General features: G+C 43.8%; 1 long non-coding RNA gene across 1 annotated transcript; it reads right to left on the reverse strand.

Moving 5' to 3' along the window:
* Positions 1–11,583: 11,583 nt before the first annotated feature.
* On the reverse strand, positions 11,584–13,680 carry LOC105532882. The gene is made up of 2 exons (XR_001005056.1): positions 13,326–13,680; positions 11,584–13,016 (listed from the first exon to the last, which is right to left on the reverse strand). It is a non-coding gene; the product is annotated as an uncharacterized LOC105532882 (long non-coding RNA).
* Positions 13,681–14,611: the final 931 nt, after the last annotated feature.

The following is a 14,611-nucleotide window of genomic DNA, read 5'->3' on the forward strand; positions in this document are numbered from 1 at the left end:
AGAGAAACAGTACAGGTGACACAGAAAAGCACCAGTAGGTGTCTGGGCAGATAAGAGCTTTCCAGAAGAATTCATTATCTTGAGGTTTTGGAAGGAATTGGAAGATTGGGTGGAAAACGCATTTCACAGGTCAGAATATCATACTCGAAGGCTTGGGGGTAGGGAGTAGGCAAGTCAACAGCAAAGATAGCCATGAGGAGAGAGCTAGTGGAGGTTTCCTGTGGGAGTTTCGTTTTCATTCGGACTGGAGGAGTAGCAGTTTTCTAGCTAATACATAAATCGGTTAAACAATACGCTATGTGGCTGGATACGGTGGCTCACGTCTGTAATCCCAGCACTTTGGAAGGCCGAGGTGGGCGGATCATGAGGTCAGGAGATCGAGACCACACTGGTCAACATGGTGAAACCCGATCTCTACTAAAATTACAAAAATTAGCTGGGTGTGGTGACGCCAGCTACTAGGGAGGCTGAGGCAGGAGAATCGCTTGAACCAGGGAGTTGGAAGTTGCAGTGAGCCAAGATTGCACCACTGCACTACAGCCTGGTGACAAAGCAAGACTCCGTCAAGAAAAAAAAACAACAAAAAAAAACAATGCTGTATGTGTATAGTCATTAGTGCTGTCTTATTTGACTTCTAATATTTTAAAGTAATCAGGCATATCTAAAAATAAAGGGTGAATCACCAATATGGTGTGTGGAAGTGTGTGTGTGTGTGTGTGCATGTTGTTAAGAATTAGACATAGGACTGAATTCCATCTTCATGGAACCCCATAGCTAACTAAAATACTTAACTGTTCTGAACTCTAGACAAAAAAGAAATACAGCAATTGAAATTTTTAAAAATACCAGAAGATAGATACCCAAATAAATTATCCTTTCCACAGTGCAGAGGCAAAAACAAAAAAGAAAAGAAAAAAATGACAGAAACCCCCACCTGCCTACGTAGAATTGTATAACTAGAAAAACTATCTTTTAAAGCTGAGGGTAAAATAGGAGTTTTTTCAAACAAACAGAAGTTTATCACCTCTCTTTAAGGACATTCTAAAAGACTTATTTCAGACCAAAAAGAAACAATTTCCGGGAGAAAGTTTTTTGATTTAAGAAGGGAGGGAATAGCGAACTTAGGAATTAGAGTAAGTGAAAAGTAAATGCACTAATAAACAATGCGCAAGTCTCAAACACTTTTAAAAAATGTAGCAGTACCCCTACTCGCTTTGTACCCCAGCTCACATATTTACACTGTAGCAATATCAATCACCAAGGCCATGGACTGCAAATGTGAGTGTGCAGGGGGGTACCAGCCTGAAGCCCAAGTTCCTGCCCTCCATAGTCCAGAGATTCTTAAACAAGTTCCAGGAATCTGCTGTTCTACCAGATACCCCAGGTAACTCTGATAAAGATCTGAAGAACACTGCATTGCTCTCTGACTACTTTAGGGGAAGGAATTATTCAGTGAACCCCCAGGGGCTCATCCCTGGGAGGCTCCAGCTGAGAACACTATCAAACCTTTGTTCTTTTCCACTTCACTACAGCCCCAGAAGTACCTTGGCCCAGGAGGTCAGCAGTAACCCTGCCTCAACCCTGCTAATCAAGAGCTGCAATAAATTAAAAGCCCATTAAAATATTTTAGCGAAAAGCCTAGAAGTGCTGAAACATTAATTGTGCCATATTCAATCTGTTTTCCTAGAGATTTGAAAAGCCAGATTACCATCTTGGGGGTCATTAGAAAGAATGAAGCTTTCTCCCTATTCAATTTACATATTTAAAAATGCATGCGTTCTGGCAGTGGCTACTAAGTCCTTTCCAATGCTTTTCAAGTCCTGTGGCTACTCCAAATGCCACAGTCTAGCCATGGAGAGAGAAGCGTGGAATGCCACCCGGGCCCGCCTTGTTTTTGTAAAGCAAAGGAACCCAAATCCCAGGGCCTGTGGTTGCAAAACAGCTCCAGGAAAACAGGTAGAGGCAGCAACAAAACAACAAGTGATGTTTTCTTGTTTTGTTCTCCCCTGTTTATTTTTCCCTGAAGCAATCCCTGCTCAGTACAAAAGTCTGCAGGGAGCTGGAAAGAGCAGCTGTGGTTCCCTGAGGCCGGGACCTAGCAATCAAGTTGTTTACCAAACACTGCCAGGCACCAGGAAAACAACAACAGCACAGACAGCATTTGCATCTATTTTTCAAAAACAACCTCCAAAAGTCTGCCCTGGAACTTGCCTGCATAGCTGAGAGAAGAGTTTAAAAATTAAAGCAATGAACTGTACTGGGTATTGGCCTCCATGGCCTAAATGTAATCAAGTATTCCATTTCTACTGAAGAATGTCTATCCTAAAAACAGAGGATTGAGGAACTGCAGAATTTCAAGCGGTGGATTGATATGGACAACATGCTCATCACGGGCATTTCTGAGCATGCCAACAAAGGCCCTCTCAGTAAACTGACATCATATGCTGAGCCTCCAGCAACTCACAGACATCTTGACCAAGCACCAGAATCTCCAGGGGGGTTTGTGAAACACAGATTGCTGGGCCTCTCCTCCAGTTTTGCATTCTGTAGGTCCAAGATGGGGCCTGAGAATTTCCAGCAAGTTCCCAGGTGATACTGATGCTACTGATCTGGGCACCATCCTTTGAGAACCAGTGCTTTAAAGCTAGATGCTCTATACCCACCCTGAAGATCTAGGAAGGAATTCATTTCCCACCTTGACCTCTCCCACGGGTTACTGGTTGAGTTATGGCAGTTACCTCACATAGCTGTTTCCAGAACAAAATGCATTGGATGGTTTCCATCTGCTTCTCCAGAGGCTCCACCCACTATTCCCCACCCAGCTCTGTGTCCTGGAAGGCTGCTCTCTGTCCAGCCAGCCAATGGGAGTTCTCATCTCAGGAGGCCAGAGAAGATGGGGTATTCATTTCTCTGGTTCTGAGTCTCTCTTTGACCAGTGGCAACCCTGCCAGGCAGCTCTCTCCACACAACTTCTCTCTCTGGGTTCTTTCAGCCTTCCTCTGCCTCCCCTGGTCCACTTAAGGCCTAGGAGAATTAAAAGCCATCTATTTCAATCATCAGGGACCCTGATACAAAAGTCAAATTCAATGTGTTGCCCACGGGATCTCCCTTGGTTTGAGAATGCTAAATGGCAATTTTATACACACACGTAATATACGTATGTATAGATACACACGTATAAACATGCACAAGTGTACATATGTGCATAGGAACATACAGACATACAGATATATACATCTTCATTGCTGTATGTTTTTAAATGCAGCTAAATCAGATTGGCCAGAAAACCTGGGAGTCCCCGGGCCAGGGCCACTTCATGGAGTTTGCATGGATGTTTCCGCGGGTCCCACGTGCCACAGCAAGAGTTAGCCCGCTCTGTCTAATCTGTTACACAACCTTATAAAAAGTGCATTTGTGAGAGCTTCAATCCTTCTCTAATTTACAAACTTAGTTTCCTTTGTTGCAAATGGCACCAAAATAGAAAGGGAACAGAAGTGGGTGGAGCGGGCTCCATCACCAACTCCTGTGAATAACTTTTTGACAATGCTGAACCCAGTTCAAAAAAGCACATCAGCTGCAAAAAAAAGGTATGTGTTTGTCAGCTCATAAATAAAATGCCAATCCACCTCGATTCATAGGCTAGGAAAAGAAGAACAAATAACACTTCTGTTTTTAAAATAATAATAATAACTCAAACACACCCTAAATAAGCATCTGTCTTTAGCACTAGGTTCTAATACAGTTGTGGTAAAACGTCACCAGATTTAACCAAATGCTTCACTACACCAATCTCCATGATTTGGGCAAGCCCATTTAACTGACTTTGTTTCAGTGAAGTTCCCTAAAACTAACCAATCACTATGCCTTTTATTAATCTTTCACTAGTAAGATTTCTTTCAATTCACCAGAGGACTTACTGGTATCTATACTCAAAAACAAATTTTTAAGTAAACCCGCTGGATTAATTAGAACACATGGGGAATTACGTAAGTACTTTTGTAGCTCTGAGGCTCAACCTGAAACCCTTTTTGGTTTATTTATTTATTGCTCTCTTTTTCACTAACAATGTCCTGAATATTCCACTTGAAACTCGCAGGCTAGTGAGATTTTTCCTGTGGCATCTGTCTGCTCCATTCCCCCTTCTATGTCCAAACCCTGCTGTAGAGAACAACTGACCTAACTGATCACTTCCCCTCTTCCGGGATGAGACAGACCATCATCCTGCCCTCTTCAGAACACTCCAGAATCTCCCTTCTGTGTTGAAGAAACTCCACTCCTCCTTTCCCTGGGCCTTAGTGCTCACCTCTCTCCACCACCTTCCACTACCATCATCTGGATGAATGGAGAGACTTGCCTTTTACCCTTTTTTTTTTACCCTTAAAGGCGTCTCCTCTCTCCTTTTCCAGAAGTCACTAGTTCCACATCTCTCAATTTCAGGCAAATAAAAAAGAAAGAGTTGGCCTCTCTTCAATTCCTGTTACAGACAACTTGTTCCTCTGTCAACAGCTCACCTCGCCTGTCACCTACCCTCAAGGAAAGTACCATCGCCTTCCTCCACCGTGATTCCAAGATCCATGGAAACCTTTCTACTCATAGTCACATGTAAGGGAATCACTGCTTCCTGCCCAGCCAACTGGCAGTTACTTCTAAATGTCAAGGATGGCTAGGCACAGTGGCTGACACCTGTAATCCCAGCACTTTGGGAGGCTGAGATGGGCAGATTACCTGAGATCAGGAATTCAAGACCAGCCTGGCCAACATGGTGAAACCCTGTCTCTACTAAAAATACAAAAATTAGCCAGGCGTGGTGGCGGGTGCCTGTAATCCCAGCTATTCAGGAGGCTGAGGTGGGAGAATTGCTCGAACCCGGGAGGCAGAGGTTGTAATGAGCTGAGATCAAGTCTCTGCAGCCTGGGCGACAGAGTGAGACTTTGTCTCAAAAAAAAAAAAAAAAAGAGTATAATTGGATGGTTTATAACACAAAGGACAAATGCTTGAGGAATGGATACTCCTGACATGATTATTATGCACCATGCACCACCTGCCTTGTATGGAAATACTTCATGTATCCTCTAATATATATACACCTACTATGTACCCATAAAAATGAAAAAATAAAAATGTGAAAAAATAAACTAAATAAATAAATTTTAAAAAAACAAAGAAAATACTCATTGGAACATTTCAGATTTGGGACTTTCAGATTTGGGATACTCAACCATTAAGTACACATAATGCAAATATTCCAATATCCAAAACAAAAAAAATTCAGAAATCTCAAACACTTCCCAGTCCCAAGCATTTCAGATAAGGAATACTCAGCCTGTATATGGTTCACAATTTCTGTCTAGATCCCTGCAGTGTGGTCACTTCTGTCAACCTCAGTAGCCATAAAGATGGTGCTTCCAACAGCCTAGCCAAGGCTTACATCAGGCCCGATAAGGATAAAGCACTCAAAAAAAAAAAAAAAAAAAAATTTGTTGAATGAGTGAACATATGCCTGTTTTATCTTAACTTCCTTAATCCTAAAAGTTTCCAGTCCACTCAAGAAGCAGCACAGCACAGGAGCTACGATCATGAGTTGCTAAATGGACTGCCTAGGTTCAACCCTAGCTCTGCCCCTTATTAGCTGTGACCTTGATCAGGTTCCTCCACATCTGAAAATTGGGTTAATATTTGACCTTACACAGTAAAGGCTTAATAAGTGCTGGTTAACAGCCACCTACTTCCTCTACATCTGAGGGCATGGTTGAAACATGGATCTCGCCATCCCTTAGAACTGCTCTACTTCTAAAACTCTGAATTCTCAAATTCTCCCCTGACTAATAACCTCCCATGGAGCTGTGTCATTTCTCCTGAACTTGCTCCTGGACTACACTGAGACATGCCACTAACCACCTTGAATCCATTGCTCCTCCCAGTGCACAAAATCCACCTTCCCGTTTCTGAACTCAGTGTCTTTTACATCATCTAAGACTCACATCGTGGCACCCAGTGCCCTGAAAACTCCAGTATCCCTCAAGATGGCCTTGTCTTTTCTACTGACTTCCTGTTCGAGCTCTTTGGTTTCTTTACCAGAGTGAGATCAGTGAGGCAGGGTCTGTGATTTGCAAGTTATATCCTGGATGGTGGCACGACAGTGCCTGGGACACAGAAGGTTGGGAGGTGTGACGCTCATCTGGAAGGCTCTTTTGGGGAGCCAGGAAGAGTCCCCAGAAGCCCACCTGGCACCCTATATATAACAAGTGGCTCTTTAAGAATCATGGGAACTCCAGGATCATTTTTCACAAAGACCTTCCATTCATGGTTCAATTAAATGGCAGAAAACACAAACCTTCCCTTCCCACTGGCAAACTGGGTCTAGCTAACTGAGCAGAGCTCACACAAGGCAGGTCTCCTGCTAGCAGGGCAAGTGGCGGCCCTGTCCCCAAGGCCCAGGGGAGCCTCTGCAGCTCCCTGGAAGGACGGTCAAGTGAACAGAGAGCTGGCTGCCATCTGGGTTCTTTATAAGGCTTTTGTGGTAAACATGTTTACTTTCTTTTGATTGGCTGGGCTTATCAAGTATTTTGTTTTGAGTCTTGCTCTATAAACATGTTTACTTTGAGGGCAGAACTTTTTTGATAGCTAGCGCACTTGTTTTTCACACTTTTAAATTCAAAACATATTTTTCACAGCCTGTGGTAAACAACTCAAGGTGGTAAACAAATTATATTATTTTCATCTTCACACTAGAAAGGTGATCCCTATGTATCTATTCAAAGGCTTGAACTGGTTTGCCGGTAACCAAGGCTCTCTACTGGATGAGAACAAGAATTATACTCATAGTGATGATGTTACTAAAAGGAAAACGTTACAATGGCAAATCCTGCAGTATCAAACCTAGGCCTCAGTTTCCCCAGTGGAAACATTCTAGAAGAAGCCATCCATAACAACAGCAGGGGTAGTCTCGTTAATTGATGACATCCATATTTTTCATGAAAAATTAAGGTTATGTAACCAGCATACATAACAGCTAATACGGGAGGAAAAATCAAATAATGTTTCAGAGAATGAAGAAATCAACTAGGTCACAACACTGAGTGCAATTCTTTTGAGATCTGTTTTCTGTGATGATTTTTGCCTGCTTTACAATTAGAAAAAAAAAAAACAAGTAGTAGCCTCTAATGTAAAACTGAAAAGCCTTTCGTTATTGGAAAAGGAGGAAAATAACAAAAGAGTTAAGAGAAGAAAAAAAAGGGACATATCTCTTGAGAGAAAAACCAATGGTCCTTGAAGTAGGATTTAAAAGTGCTGTTTACATAGAGGCATCAGAAGAGCCCCTCTGTGGAGGTAAGTGTGAAGTCCCATAGCAGTGGAGCCAAATCTGTCTTCTAGAGAGTTCTCTTGGTCTCCATGTTCCAACTAGAAACAAAAGCCATCTTACCACAGGCCTTTGCAGTTAGTTACAAGTTACTTAAAGGAATAAAAATACAGGCCAAATTATTTGATAAAATAAATAATACCCCTAGCCCCCAAATCATCTTCCTAAGCTTATGCCCAAGTTAAGTTAAAAAACAAACAGAATTTCAACATGATGAAACCCCATCTCTACTAAAAATACCAAAAAAATAGCTGGGCGTGGTAGCACACACCTGTAATCTCAGATACTCGGGAGGCTGAGACAGGAGAATCACTTGAACCCAGGAGGCAGAGGTTGCAGTGAACCAAGATAGTGCCATTGCACTCCAGCCTGAGCAACAGAACAAGACTGTCTCAAAAAACAAACAAACAAACAAACAAAAACGAATTAAGGTTGTAGCACCAAACTATGGTAAACCTCCTCAGTGACTCGATGTTATTATTTCATCAGATATGGTACTGTAGGGAGGGGAGAATGGCAGAAGACACAGAAAGCCTGTATGGAGTCTCATCCATCATTCAGGCTGGATCATGCACAGAATGTATAGGCATCAGAGTACAAACATACTAAGTAGCCTTGTTTTCCAAGGTTATAACATGCTCTGGGGACACACTGCATTAGGAGGTCAGGAGAAGGAGCCAAGGGCATTTGGAGGCAGCCACTCTTCCTGACTTTCAGATTCTCTCCTATCAAGGAAGAAGACCAAAATACATAATTTCCAGGTAGTTTTAGCAGAACGGCAACAAGGCCCAGGGGATGAGTACACATCACAAATTCCCAGGAAGACCAACGCCGTTCCAGCTTTGCCAACAACTGTTTGAGATGTTTCGCAAGTCAGTGGGCTTCTCGGAACCTGAGTTTCCCTTCCTATAAAATGAAGGCATTTGAATCCCATCTTTTTGAACAATACTATGTCATAATTTTATGCCTCAAATTGACAAAACCACTTTGGGGGATAACCAAGAATTCCAGGCTACATCATCCAATCAATACAATACTTGGAGCACTTTCAAAAAACCCACCAAGGAACCAAAGCTACCACAACTTAAAAGGGGCAGAAATGAAATTTCAAATTAATATGACGTTGGCCAGTGACTAGTCATCAAGCATACTTCAGCATTTAGTTGTCTGAACAGACAGGTGACTCAGCGGGGAATGGGTTACCCAGCCAGCCACGCTCATCTGACCCACTGCCTCAAAGTAATTTTTCCTCAACCTTCAAAACCAAGAAAGTAAATGACTAATGAAATGACTGAAGAATAACTTCCAGACAATTCTTACAACATTAAAAAATAAAACTAAACTTCAGCACAACAGTAAGTAGATAAGAAGAAAACAAGCCGGTTCAGAGCTGTCCAATGTCTGATGGCCACAGTTCCTTCTGACAAAGGAAACGTGCACATTCCAGGGTGTGGAATGATGCGGTTTGGAAATGTCTCGAGGGGCCACGAAAAGAGCTGATGATCAGGACAATGTCATCAAGAAAAGTGTCACGGAGCCCAAGTGGTGACATTTCTGTTGCAAATATGAGAAAGGAAAGGAACACACTGGTCCTTCATCCTGGTGTTCAGTGCAGTCGTACGACTTTTGGATATCCTCCTGGGTACATCCAGTTCTAAGACCAAGTAACATGCGTGAAGCCCGTGCTGCACTGCACATGAGGTCCTCTGCCCATAGCATTTCCATCCACCCTCTTAGTAAGCCTTGTAACAGTGGCAAGAGCAAATACTATTATCTTACAGATAAAGGAACCAAGGCTGGTGAAGGGAAGTCCTTTACCCGAGACCACAGTTAGTGACAGAGCCACATCTTTCTGAAACCCCAGCCTCGTCCCTTAACCACCACTGAACACTACTGAGTAACATTTTTCCAACAGCTCAAACAGGAAAAGTGTTTGGAAGGGTTCCCAAAATAAAGCCAAACTGGGAATACAGAGTTATAATTCTACTCAAAACTCCACATTGACTCCCACTGTCTAAATCCCTTGGCTTCTTGCTTGAAGTCAGCCAAATCCAGGAAGCAGAAAAGCAAGGAGCCAAGTCACCCCGGTAGTGCAACCTGGAAATGACACGGGACATCTCCCCCAAGAAAGGAGACAGGGAGGGGGTTTATGATAGCATACGAGGCATACACTCAGTCCTCCTATTAGACTGTAGAAGAGGGATGCTTTTTTTTTTTTTGAGATGGAGTCTCACTCCGTCACCCAGGCTGGAGTGCAGTGGTGCCATCTTAGCTCACTGCAACCTCCGCCTCCCCTCCCAGGTTCAAGCGACTCTCCTGTCTCAGCCTCCAGAGTAGCTGGGATTATAGGCACATGCCGCTACGCCAGGCTGAATTTTTGTATTTTTAGTAGAAAAAGGGTTTCACTGTGTCAGCCAGGATGGTTTCGATCTCCTGACCTCATCATCTGCCCGCCTGAGCCTCCCAAAGTGCTGGGATTACAGGCGTGAGCCACTGCGCCCAGTCCTGAGGAGGGATGCTTTCTATTCTTCTGTCTCCCTTCAATTCTCCCATTTTCTTCTGAATCACAACTGTGGGCATCGTCCCCCTTCCTCTCCTATTTCTTCCTCTCCACGAATGTCACCTGTCTAAAGTCTAAAGGATGAGATTATCACTTCCACCCGGAAGCCTCTCAAATGAAATTAAATCAAACATTTATTGCACTGTGGTACACATGCATTGGGTGAGGTGGGGGATACCCAGGCAAGTCTGCCTCTCAGGGCGAGAAGTTAAATAACAATGTGCGATTTAAATAACATTTCAAGACAACAATAAGAGCCTTGTCACAGGGAGTACATGATTAATTGCCAGATGAATTCTGCAGACAATAATTGCTGCAAAGTTCAAAAGGAGGGAGCAATCACTTCCAACAAATATATCCCAGGTTGCAAACTCTCCACTGTGGAGAGTCCTAGTTCGTGGTTGGCTTTGGCAGAGTGTTGGGAATTGGCCGCCTGGCATCCGATCCTGGCCATGCGACTCGTGGTCCAACCCTGTTTAAGCTTTCTGGGCCTCTGTTTCATCAGTTGCAAAAAAAAGGTAATGATACTTCCTATATCATGGAGTGGTTTGAAGATTAAGTGGGATAATGCATGTAAACCTTGAAACAGGCAAAGTGGTGGTCTTACGTCTCCTGTCTCCATGGCCGTGTATCTACCATTTGAATCCGCACACTCTCCCTATACTGGCTCCCCCTCCTCACCTTCCTCTGTTCGCCAAAGCCCCAGGTTTTCTTTCCCAACTAGCTGGTAACTTTTCCAACTAAGGGGTTCCATAGCGTCCTTCCCCCAGTACCAACCAGCTACCATGTCTGCCCTTGACTTAGGCTCAGTGCTGGCTCTTGCGTCCAGATTTCCACCTCCATTTCTAATATCCTAGGACACGAGCAGAAAGCTGAACATCAGGACACCTGGGTTCAGCTCCCAACATTGCCATAGAGTAGCCTTGTAATTCTGCACAAATTATAGTTTCTCTAAACCTCCATTTCTGCTTCTATAAAACGTGGCTAATGAAAGTCCCTATCTCCAAGCATTGCTGGGATTAAGTTATCCAACTGGAGAGCACTGTGCTCAATGCCTAGCCAACCAGCAAGGGCTACACACCTGAGAGCGGCTGTTCTCATCTTTGCTTGGACCACACAACTAACTCAACAACAGTGTCCCCGACTGCTCTCTCCTCTCTCAAATGTGCGACTTGCTGCCAGTCCTTCATGATACCAGATTTGGGTCAGCAAACCATAGAACTTAATTATGCCCCAGTTTTCTTTCATGCCCACTGATCTAATTTTACATCAAAGTTTCACAAATAGAAACAGGTACTCTCATGCACAGCCAGGCCCAGGGTAAACTGACACCGCCTTTCCAGTGGGGTGGTGACTGGCTTCAACAAGACTTAGAATCCCTTCCAAAGAGTAAGGACTGAACAGAAATGCATGCTTTTAACAAAACAGTAATCACTGGGGTAAATTCAACTACAAGGTCACAAAGGAATACATCATAGCATTATCTAGTATATGAAAACAGAAAAATAAATGTCAGTTAAAAACTATTTCTGATTCATATAATGAAATACTATGCAACCACTAAAAAGTATTGTAAAAAGAAACAAGGGCATAGAAGGAAACATGATTCCCAAATCATACCTGCTTACCAAATGTCTATTGAATGATATGTTGTGAAACTGCCTTTTTTTTTTTTTTTGAGATGGAGTCTCGCTCGGTCGTCCAGGCTGGAGTGCAGTGGCACAATCTCGGCTCACTGCAAGCTCCACCTCCCGGGTTCACGCCATTCTCCTGCCTCAGCCTCCCGAGTAGCTGGGACTACAGGCGCCCGCCACCACGTCCAGCTAATTTTTTTTTTAATTTTTAGTAGAGACGAGGTTTCACTGTGTTAGCCAGGATGGTCTCGATCTCCTGACCTCGTGATCCGCCTGCCCTGGCCTCCAAAGTACTGGGATTACAGGCGTGAGCCACCGCGCCCAGCCCAAAACTGCTTCTTTTTAAAGTTGTTTGAGTACTTACTGTGTGCCAGCTGCAACAAATGAGCACATTACATACACTAGGCTACTGCAAAATCCAATGAAGTGTTATTATCCCCATTTTACAGACAGAAAATGGAGACAGAGGGAAATGAAATAACTTGTCCAAATACACACAACTAGTAAATGGATTTAAACCCAAGTCTTATTCCAAAGCCCTTGCTCTTTTCTAATGAGTGCTGCTGCCTATAAACTTATTAGTATATTTATGGCTATATTAAGTATATTTCTATAGGGGGAAAAAGGACTAGAAAAGCAGACAAAAATACTAGATGTAATTCTTTTTAGGGGGTGGCACTATAGATAATGTTTATTCTAGCTTTGATTCGGTTTTTAGATTCTTTACATTTATCATAAATCATTTTTGTAATAAAAGGAGGAAATTTGGGGGATGAAGCATTTTTCCATTTTAAAAGCTCAAATAGCAGCCACCATCTCTCCTCTCTCCCTCACTGTGACAGAAGCAGATGCTGGACAGGCGCTGGGCTTGTGAGGGAAGGCAGTGCCTACCCAGTGGTTAGAGGTCCAGGTGCTGGAGTCAGATGGCCTGGGTGCAGACCCCCAAGAAGCTCTGAGGAAGCTCCTCGGGCCTCTGTGAGTTAGAAATAGGCAGGTATGTACAGGGCTTGGATTAGGGTTAACAGATCCTGAGTGCTCTGTAATATTAGTGATACTTATTGTCTTACAAGTGACATCTTCACCATACTCATAATATGTTTTATAGCCTCTCTCTGCAGAGGGGACCAAAACATCATTAAGGCAATGTGTCCCAATACCTTTTAACCAATTAACATAATAGATCCTACAACCATCCCTCTCTGGCCCCCAACCTCCCAAGGGCTTAGGACTGTCAAAGCAACAACTTAGGTCTGCACAGTGATACCTGCCTTGGAATTCTGGCTCTGACCCTGGCTGGCTCTGAAATCTTGTGGATGTCACTTAACTTCCTTGCCTCAGTTTCCTCACAAGATGGAGAGGGCAACAGCTCATAGCTGACAGGATTGTGGTAAGGCCAAAAGGGGAAAATGTATGTGTGACACTACGCCCACTGGGACTTCTCAATAAACTTGATCCATGGTGACTACTTCAACATTTTCTTTTTTTTTTTTTTTGAGACGGAGTCTCGCTCTCACCCAGGCTGGAGTGCAGTGGCGCGATCTCGGCTCACTGCAAGCTCCGCCTCCCGGGTTCACGCCATTCTCCTGCCTCAGCCTCCCGCTTAGCTGGGACCACAGGCGCCCGCCACCACGCCCGGCTAATTTTTTGTATTTTTAGTAGAGATGGGGTTTCACCGTGTTAGCCAGGATGGTCTCCATCTCCTGACCTCATGATCCACCCACCTCGGCCTCCCAAAGTGCTGGGATTACAGGCGTGAGCCACCGCGCCCGGCCTACTTCAACATTTTCTGATACAGCTCCACTCTCCATATGGATTTCACCAATCAGTATGGGTTTCTTCCTTGTAATAGTTTTCTTGCTGTCATTTTTCCAAATTTAAGCATTGTATTTAATAGAGAATAGAGATGATGCATGCCCTTGTACAGACTCTGATACTGTATGCTCCCGTATTAGTCGGCCAGGGCTGCTGTAACCAAGTATGAGGGACTGGGTAGCTTGAACAACAGGCATTCATTAATATTTGCTCACGACTCTAGAAGCTGAATATCCAAGATCAAGGTATCCACAGGGTGGGTTTCTCCTGAGGCGTCTCTTTTTGGCCATCTTCCCTCTGTGTCATCACACAGTCTTCCCGAATCTCCTCTTCCTATTAGGATACCAGTCACACTGGATTTGGGCTCACCCTAATGATCTCATTTTTAATTTAATTATCTCTTTAAAGGAGGCTGAGGCAGGAGAATCACTTGAACCCAGGAGGCGCAGGTTGTAGTGAGCTGAGACTGTGCTACTGCACTCCAGCCTGGACAACAGAGCAAGACTCTGTCTCAAAAAATAAATAAATAAAAAGAATCAGGCCACGCACAGTGGCTCACACCTGTAATCCCAGAACTTTGGGAGGCTGAGGAGGGTGTATCACCTGACCAGCCTGGCCCACATGGTAAAACCCCGTCTCTACTAAAAATACAAAAAATTAGCCAGGTGTGGTGGTACCTGCCTGTAATCCCAGCTACTCGGGAGGCTGAGGCAGGAGAAATGCTTGACCCCAGGAGGTGGAGATTGTAGTGAGCTGAGATCATACCACTGCACTCCAGCCTGGGCAACAGAGTAAGACTCTATCTCTTAAAAAAAAAAAAAAAAAAAAAAAAAAATCACTTGGTCTTGGGCCTTGGGCAATCTGAGCCAGCCTAGGTACTTCAGAAAATGAAAGCACACAGGTACAGCACAATGGAAGGGCTTCCCCCCAGACACTCATGTGTACTGTCCTCCCAGTGCTATAGTGAGCTCCTTGCTCTTCCCAGCCTCCAAACCTGCAGAGGGTGCCGATGCCTACCAACTGCAACGTTCAACTAAGCTCTGTCCAATTGAGTCAGCAGACCCAGCCATTGCTCATATTTACGTTTGTAAAAAATCAGGATGGAAAGTGTTCATTCCTGGCATGAACTCCCCAATCTGGGCTCATAAACATAAATCAAAGCTGAAGGTCATTTTTAAAAAATCAGTACATACCTCATTAAAACAATTTTTTTTAAAAAATTGAGTTTCTTGAACCACGGCCTAT

The sequence above is a fragment of the Mandrillus leucophaeus genome, unplaced genomic scaffold (assembly GCF_000951045.1).
Source record: "Mandrillus leucophaeus isolate KB7577 unplaced genomic scaffold, Mleu.le_1.0 Scaffold121, whole genome shotgun sequence".
Taxonomy (NCBI): Eukaryota; Metazoa; Chordata; class Mammalia; order Primates; family Cercopithecidae; genus Mandrillus; species Mandrillus leucophaeus.